The following is a 7145-nucleotide window of genomic DNA, read 5'->3' as shown; positions in this document are numbered from 1 at the left end:
GTTACTGTTAGGTTTAAGGGTTACAGTTTAGGTTTAAGGGTGAGATTTAAGGGTTAGAATTAGGTTTAGGGTTAGGGTTAGGGGTTAGGGTTAGGGTTAGGGTGAGGGTAAGGGTTTAGGGGTAGGGTGAGACCGGTAAGAGATGGAGGGTCAGGCCTTTCTTTCCTGTCCGGAAGGGCAGTCATTCGTGGGAAGGAGCCCTGTTCCTAAATCAGTTGTCCGAGGTCCAAAACGGAATACGGACAAAGATTCCTCCTAGACCAAAGGTGCCCGCCCAGAAAGCTCTTACTGTGCACAGAGTGCCGAGAGTGGCACACCAATGGCTCGTGACAGACGGAGAGTCAGTACGTTCTTTCCTTTCTGGAAAGGTGGTCGTTGGTGGGCAGGAGCCCTGTTCATCCCTCGGCTGACTGAGGGACAAAAGTGAATATGGACAAAGATTCCTCCCAGACCAAAGGTGCCCGCCCAGAAAGCTCTTGCTGTGCACGTAGTGCCCAGACTGCTGCACCAACGGCACGTGACAGAAGGTGGTGAGGGCATTCTTTCCTGTGTCAAATTGCAGTCGTTTGTGGACTGGAGACCTGTTCCTAAATCGGCTGTCTGAGGCCCAAAAGTGAATACGGACGAAGATTCCTCCCAGACCAAAGGTGCCCACCTGGAAAGCTCTTGCTGTGCACGTAGTTCCAAGTGTGCTGTACCAACGGCTGGGGAGAGAGGGAGGGTCAGGCCTTTTTTCCTGGCTGGAAGGGCAGTCGTTCATGGCAGGTACCCCATTCTAAAATCGCCAAATGAGGACCAAAACTGAATAGGGACGAAGATTCCTCCCAGACCAAAGGCGCCCACGCGGAAAGCTCTTGCTGTGCATGTAGTGCCCAGAGTGCTGAACCAATGACAGGTGACAGACGGTGGGTAAGGGCATTCTTTCCTGGTTGGAAGGGCAGTCATTGGTGGGCAGGAGCCCCGTTCCTAAATCGTCCGTCATAGGTCCAAAAGTGAATACGGACGAAGATTCCTCCCAGACCAAAGGTGCCCACCCAGAAAGTTCTTGCTGTGCACGTAGTGCCCAGAGTGCTGCACCAATGGCAGGTGGGAGACGAAGGGTCAGGGCTTTCTGTCCTGTCTGGAAGGGCAGTCCTTCGCGAGGAGGAGAATGTCTGAGGGCTAAAAGTGAATATGGACAAAGATTCCTCCCAGATGCCTGCCAAAAAAACTCTTGCTGTGCATGTAGTGCCGAGAGTGGTGCACCAATTGCAGGTTGAGATGTAGGGTCACTCCTTTCTTCCCTGTCTGGATGGGCAGTCATTTGTGGAGGAGCCCCGTTCCTAAATTGGCAATCTGAGGACCAAAATTGAATAGGGACAAAAATTCCTCCCAGAGCAAAGGTGCTTGCCCAGAAGGCTCTTGCTGTGCACGTAGTGCCCAGAGTGCTGCCCCAACGGCAGGGGAGAGACGGAGGGTCAGACCTTTTTTCCTGGCTGGAAGTGCAGTCGTTCATGGGGAGGAGAGCTGCCCCGCACTCGGCCATCCAAGGCCCAAAAGTGAATATGGACGAAAGACCGTACGGACCCAGACCAAAGGTGCCCGCCCAGAAAGCTCTTGCTCTGTACGTAGTGCTAAGAGTGCTGTACCAACGGCGGCTGAGAGACGGAGGGTCAGGGCTTTCTTTCCTGTCTAGAAGGGCATTCGCTTGTGGGCAGGAGAGCCGTGATGCACTCGGCTGTCGGAGGGCCAAAATTGCATACACACAAAGATTCCTCCCAGACCAATGTACCCACCCAAAAAGTTCTTTCTGTGAATGTAGTACCGGAAGTGGTACACCAACAGCAAAAGAGAAAGTGAGGATCAGGGTTTTTTTTCCTGTCTGGAAGGGCAGTGGTTCGTGGGCAGGAGCCTTGTTCCTAAATCGGCCAAATGAGGCCCAAAAGTGAATACGGACCAAGATTCCTCCCAGACCGAAGATGTCCACCCAGAAAGCTCTTGCTGTGCACGTAGTACCCAGAGTGCTACCCAAGGGCAGGGGAGAGACAGAGGGTCAGGCCTTTTTTCCTGGCTGGAAGGGCAGTCGTTCATGGGAGGAGCCCCGTTCCTAAATCATCTGTCCAAGGCCCAAAAGTAAATACGGACGAAGATTCCTCCCTGAACAAAGGTACCCACTAAGAAAGCTCTTGTGTGCAGGTACTGCTGGGAGTGCTGCACCAACGGCAGTTGAGAGACAGAGTGTCAGGGCTTTTGTCCCTCTGACAGCCGATATAGGAATGGAGCCCGTGCCCACAAAGGACTACCTTTCCAGGTAGGAAAAAATCCCTCACCCTCCGTCTCTCCCCTGTGTAATAGATTAGTAGTAGTAAAGTAATTTACTCATCAAATTAGTAGTAGTAAAGTAATTTACTCATTCAATGGTATTGCATGTTACATTTATATATATTAGTGTAATTAATGTTCTGTTAAGGCCGGAGGACTGTAAATTGCTGAATGAGTCAGTATTACATGCTGATAGTCCTGCAGCTCGCAGTTCTTAAGCTGAAAAGACAAATTATTATGCCTTACTGAAATAAGTCTTCTGTATATTGTCTAAAAGTGTACGTCTAAAGTAACGAAGGGAAGGACAAGGATCAAAGGGTCAAGTACGAGGAGGATAAAGAGGATCCAAGATGAACATCTGGAGAGACCCACACGGTTGCAGGCCCCAAGGACGAAAAACAAATTAAAACTATGGGGAGGAAAGTCTCTGGCAACTGAAGTGGGCCAGCAAAAGAACCAACCAGAACAAGACATGCGAACTCGTATCCAATAGAGGGATAACAAGTGACTATGGGAGGGAAATTGATAAAGGTATAAAGGTTACTATTTTTACCTATTGCTTTTGCTGGCCGTGAATGGAGCAGGGGTCTCCCCGGCAGCCCAGTGTGCTGTTTTGCTTATTACATTTTATAAAATCTTTAATAAATTTTTCTTCTACTACATTTCAGCCTAAGTTTCACTTACCTATAAACCCTGCCATTGGGGCAGCACTCTGGGCACTACATGCACAGCAAGAGATTTCTGGGTGTGCCACTTTGGTCTGGGAGGAATTTTATTCAATTTTGGGCCTCGGACGACCCATTTAGGAATGAATGAATGCCTTTCCAGAGAGGAAAGAATGCCAGACCCTCCATCTCTCCCCTGCATTTGGTGCAGCACTCTGAGCAGTAAGTACACAGCAAGAGCTTTCTGGGTGGGCACTTTTGTTCTGGGAGGAATCTCTGTCCATATTTACTTCTGGGCTTCGGATTGCCCTTTTAGGAGCGGGTCTCCTGCCATGAACGACTGCCCTTCAAGCCAGGAAAAAAGGCTTGACCCTTTGTCTCGCCCTGGCCGTTGGGGCAGCACTCTGGGCAATACGTGCACAGCAAGAGCTTTCTGGGTAGGCACCTTTGACTGGGAGGAATCTTCGTCCATATGCAATTTTGGGAATAGAGCTGGCAATTGGGAGGCAGGGCTAAAAACAGGAAACAACAGTCCATATCCCCAGGAAAGAAAGCTTTGGCTTTGTGGTGCATTTTCTGTGTCACCCTGGGGACTCCATGGGAAGCAAGAACTTTCTTTCATGGCCTCTTTGCGGTTGGAGGAATCTTCGTTTGTAAGCAATTTTGGGAGTCGGGCTGGTCGTTGGGAGGTAGGGCTGAAAAGTGGAAACAGCAACCCTTATCCCCAGGAAAGAAAGTCTGGAAGGTTTGTGGTGCACTTGTTGGGTCAGCCTGGGTACTCCATGGCAAGCAAGAGTTTTCTGTGCTGGCACCTTTGTTCCGAGAATAATCATCATTTGTATGCAATTTTGTTAATAGGGCTGGCAGCTGGGAGGCAGGGCTAAAAAAAGGAAGCAAAAGCGCTTATCCACAGGAAATAAAGCCTGTAAGTTTTGGTTTCAAGGTGCAGATGGTGGGGCAGCCTGGAGAGTTCATTGGCAAAAACACTTTTCTGTCATGATCTCTTTGTTGTGGGAGGAATCTTTGTTTGTACGCGATTTTGGGAGACGGGTTGACAGTTGGGAGACAGGGTTGAAAACAGGAAACAACAACCCTTAACCCCATAAAAGAAAGACTGGAAGATTTGGCTTTTTGTTGAAGTTGGTTTGTTCAGACTGGGAACTTTATTGGTAGCAATAACTTTCTGTACTGGCAGCTTTGTTGTGGGAGGAATCTCTGACCATATGCAGTTTTGGTAGTTAGGCTGTCAGTTGGGAAGCAGGACAGAAAACAGGAAACTACAGCCCTTATCCCTAGAACAGAAAGCCTGGAAGCTTTGGTTGTGTGGTGCTGTCGGTTTGTCAAGCTGGAGAGGCCATTGGCAGCAAGAACTTTCTATCACGGTCTCTTTGTTGTGGGAGGAATCTTTGTTTGTATGCAATTTTGGGAGTTGAACTGGGTGTTGGGAGGCAGGGCTGAAAACAGGAAACAAAAGCCCGTATCCCCAGGAAAGAAAACTTGGAAAATTTGGCTTTGTGGTGCAGTTGGTGTGTCAATCTGGATACTGCATGGGTAGCAAGAACTTTCTGTACTACCATCTTTACTGTGTGAGTAAACTTCTATGGCATGTAATTTTGAGATTTGGGCTGGCATTTTCGAGGCACGGCTGAAAACAGGAAACAGCAACCTTTATCCCCAGGAAAGAAAGCCTGGAAGCTTTGACTTTGTGGTGCAGTTCTTGTGTCTACTTGGGGACTCCATGGGCAGCAAGAGCTTTCTGTGCTGGCACCCTTGGTGTGGGAGGAATCTTTATTTGTATGCAGTTTTGGTAATAGGACTCTCAGTTGGGAGGCAGGGCTCAAAAGAGGAAACAACAGCCCTTATCACCAGGAAAGAAAGACTGGAAGCTATGACTTTGTGGTGCAGTTGTTGAGTCAGCCTGGGGACTCCATGGGCAGCAAGAGTTTTCTCTCCGTGTATCTTTGGTGGGGGAGGAATCTTTTTTTATGCAATTTGGGGAGTAGGGCAGGTAGTTGGGAGGCAGGACTGAAAAGAGGAAACAACAGGCCTTATATCCAGGAAGGAACGCCTGGAAGTTTTGGTTTTTTTATGGAGATGGTGGACCAGGCTTGGGTCTCCATGAGCAGCAAGAGCTGTGTGGAAGGAATCTTCGTCTGTATGCAATTTTGGGAATAGGGCTGGTAGTTGGGAGGCAGGGCTGAAAACTAGAAAAAACAGCCCTTATCCCCAGGAAAGAAAGCCTGCAAACTTTGGCTTTGTGGTGCAGTTTGTGTCACCCTGGGGACTCCACGGGCAGTAAGAGCTGTCTTTCGTGACCTCTTTGCTGTGGGAGGAATCTTTGCATGCAGTTTTGGGAGTCGGGCTGGCAGTTGAGAGGCACGTTTCAAAACAGGAAAAATCAGCCCTTATCCAAAAGAAAGAAAGCCTGCAAACTTTGGCTTTGTAGTGAAGTTGGTTTGTCAGCATGGGGACTCTATTGGCAGAAAGAGCTTTCTTTACAGGTACCTTTGGTGTGGGAGAAATCTTTGTTTGTATGGAATTTTGGGAGTCAGGCTGACAGTTGGGAGACAGGGCTGAAAACGGGAAATATCAGGAAAGAAAAACTCCCAGGAAAGAAAGCCTGGAAACTTTGGCTTTGTGGTGCAGTTGGTGGGCCAGCCTGGAGACTCCATTGGTAGCAAAAGCTTTCTGTCACGACCTCTTTCCTGTGAGAGGAATCTTCGTCCGTAGCCATTTTGTGTGTAGGGTTGAAAACAGGAAACAGCAGCCTTTATTCCCAGGAAAGAAAGACTGGAAGCTTTGGCTTTGTGGTGTACTTGGTGGGTCAGGGTAGGCACTCTATGGCTAAAGAACTTCTGTGGCCTGGGTGAGAAGCCAGTGCGGGATAGAATGGTTCTACTGTAAGTCACAACAAAGAGCGGTCCCCAGGTCTGGAGTTGACCTGGGTTTTCCGGTGCACATGGTAATACATCACATCCTACCCTGGTGGTTCTTCATGTCCTCCTACTGAGGTGACAGTGAAGGGAAAGAGAATGAACTTTTTGGCTGTGCCTTTGAGTGCCCCTCAACCTGGATGTGTTGGTTCCAGCACATCCAGTTCAGGGGTGACAGGCTGTTCCGTGGTCCTCGGAGCAAGAGGAGCAGGAGGACGGAGACAGTAGAGCTCACTGACGGAGGCTGCATCTCCACGGAGTCCAAAAGAGGTGGGAGATACAACGCCACGTTCGAGATTTCTCTGGGGAAGATGTTTCTCCCACGCACTACCTTGAGGTAGCACTGGTGCCACAGCCCCCGACAAAACCCCAAGTGATCTTTGTCCCCAGCAGAAGCGCTCCTGCTGCCAGCAGGGATGATCCCCGGGACAGAGTAGGAGAGGCTGAGCCCGGGGCGCCGAGTTCGGAGGGATGATGCGCCTCTCGTGCCCCTCCACCATTCTCACAAGCGCGTGCCCTGGAGCACAATTCAGGAGTCTCCACGTGCCAGCAGAGGAGTGATGTGAGGGAAGAGACGATGGCTGTGAAAGGAGCTCATGGCCTGTCAATCTTGAGCTGTGGTCAGCCCAGGACAGGATTTGTCGGCGGAGTGCAGGGGAGGGAGAGAAAAGTAGAGGAGGGAGAGGAGGTGGAGTCCAGGTGGTCCACCCGGAGCAGAGAGCCGGGGTTGGCGGGGGCAGCGAGACTCCGGGCTGCAGATTGGCGTCTGCGGCTCTGGCAGAGAGCCTCCCCTCCCCAAATGCTCTTCTGCACACAAACTCCTGAGCTTTTGGGAGCTCCGGGCTTCTTCCCTGCTATACCTCTCACATCTTCCCGTACTGTCGTCAGTTCTCTGGGCTACTTGCAGCTTCTTCGGGGAACATGTGTCTCCTCCGCCTCTGTGGCTTCTTCTCATCTGCCTGGGAAGTATGCCTCTCTCCCAGACCCCCAACAAAGGGAGGTGAGCCCTGCTGGGCAGCAGCCCAGGGTCTCTGGCTGTGCCTTTCTCTGCTGGGAAAATGCAGAGGGCGAGAGAGGAACGTGCCTCCAGCAGGGTTGCTGGATAATCCAGCCTCAGCGGTGGCAAGGACAGCGTATTCCCTGGGGAATTTGCTCAGGGATGAGCAGGGAAGAGGATGAAGACCATCACGCACACGCAGGGAGCACAGGTGGTAACAACCAGACTGCTGCCTGCTAGTGGTGGGGC

The 7145-nt window shown here is 50.6% G+C and overlaps 1 long non-coding RNA gene across 1 annotated transcript; it reads left to right on the top strand.

Moving 5' to 3' along the window:
• The first annotated feature begins 956 nt into the window (after positions 1-956).
• LOC116797356 lies at positions 957-1970 on the top strand. The gene is made up of 3 exons (XR_004360622.1): positions 957-1086; positions 1150-1152; positions 1917-1970. It is a non-coding gene; the product is annotated as an uncharacterized LOC116797356 (long non-coding RNA).
• The last annotated feature ends 5175 nt before the right edge of the window (positions 1971-7145 follow it).

Source organism: Chiroxiphia lanceolata, chromosome 22 (genome assembly GCF_009829145.1).
Source record: "Chiroxiphia lanceolata isolate bChiLan1 chromosome 22, bChiLan1.pri, whole genome shotgun sequence".
Taxonomy (NCBI): Eukaryota; Metazoa; Chordata; class Aves; order Passeriformes; family Pipridae; genus Chiroxiphia; species Chiroxiphia lanceolata.
Note: the sequence above shows the minus strand (reverse complement) of the source record. Positions and strands in the feature narration are given on the sequence as shown.